Raw genomic sequence first — 1,218 nt, forward strand, 5'->3', positions numbered from 1 at the left:
AAAGTATAGATGGCGCCAGATTCGCTCATGTACGATTTCCCCTCGTACACCTCTCTCGCGGACACTAAGCGGCTCGGCAGTAAACGTCTCGTTTCCAGTCCAGTGTAGTAGTCCGTGGTTTAAACTATATCAATCGATAACAACTGGTAACATGTGTCCACGGTCTTATATACAGGTCGGGCAACTAACAAATGATTGTGGATCGCTTAATGATGAACATTGGTAGTCAAAAAGACCTAGAACGCCATCTACCGGATTATTTTTACATAATCTTGTTTTGGCATAATTCTAAGTTATTTATGAAAAACTTCAAAAACTACATTTTTTTAAAAAAAAAAATACTTAGAATTGAATAAATTATATATAACAAACAAATTTAAAAATATTGATTAGAACAAAAGCTATTCCAAAAGTCAGTTCTCTCTGTTATACCCTGTTACCTAACCTAACCCTGTTATCCATTTGTGTACTAAAAAAATACTTTTTTATGATATAGTCTGTGCACTGATTTATTGTTTTATATTTATGTAATGTAATATATTATAGACGAAAGACAATAATACATTAATACCAAGGTCTTTAGACTTATATATTAAATTACAATGCCGATGAAAAAGTGTATTGTAAAGTGTGATACACCATCTGAAATTTTATTTACAATTCCAACAAAAGATGATGTTTTTAATTTGTGGAAAATAGCCTGCGGTGAAAATGTAAAACTAACCAAAGGAATGTACATTTGTGCCAATCATTTCGCAACGGATGATATTATTAGAAAAAGATTGTTAACATCAGGAGAAATCGTTGTTGGAGTTGTAAGTATTTCATACCTTGTTGAAATAAATTTAGTTTCATAAGAATCCAACAAATTAGATAGCGGTGTTCTAAAAGTTTGTAATGAACCTGTATAGTTTTTACATATGTTTAATGTTGTAACATAAACTTATGTCACTGTTGACAGCCTGTACTACTTACTATAAAACAGAAACATCAAACCAGTTCTTTAATACTTAATTCATTAGTTTAAAAAGTGTTGTAAGCCATTGGCGCAACTAGGGGGGGGGTGTTTTGGGTCTTTAGCACCCCCTAAGTCAAAATAAGCACCCCCTAAAAAATTGTTAGGTGTTAGGTCCCATTGGGTCACAAAAAAAACTGGAGCTTAAGCACCCCCTATTTCAAATGTCTAGTTGCGCCAATGGTCTTACAATAATTTCAGAG

Source organism: Acyrthosiphon pisum, unplaced genomic scaffold, assembly GCF_005508785.2.
Source record: "Acyrthosiphon pisum isolate AL4f unplaced genomic scaffold, pea_aphid_22Mar2018_4r6ur Scaffold_614;HRSCAF=1066, whole genome shotgun sequence".
Taxonomy (NCBI): domain Eukaryota; kingdom Metazoa; phylum Arthropoda; class Insecta; order Hemiptera; family Aphididae; genus Acyrthosiphon; species Acyrthosiphon pisum.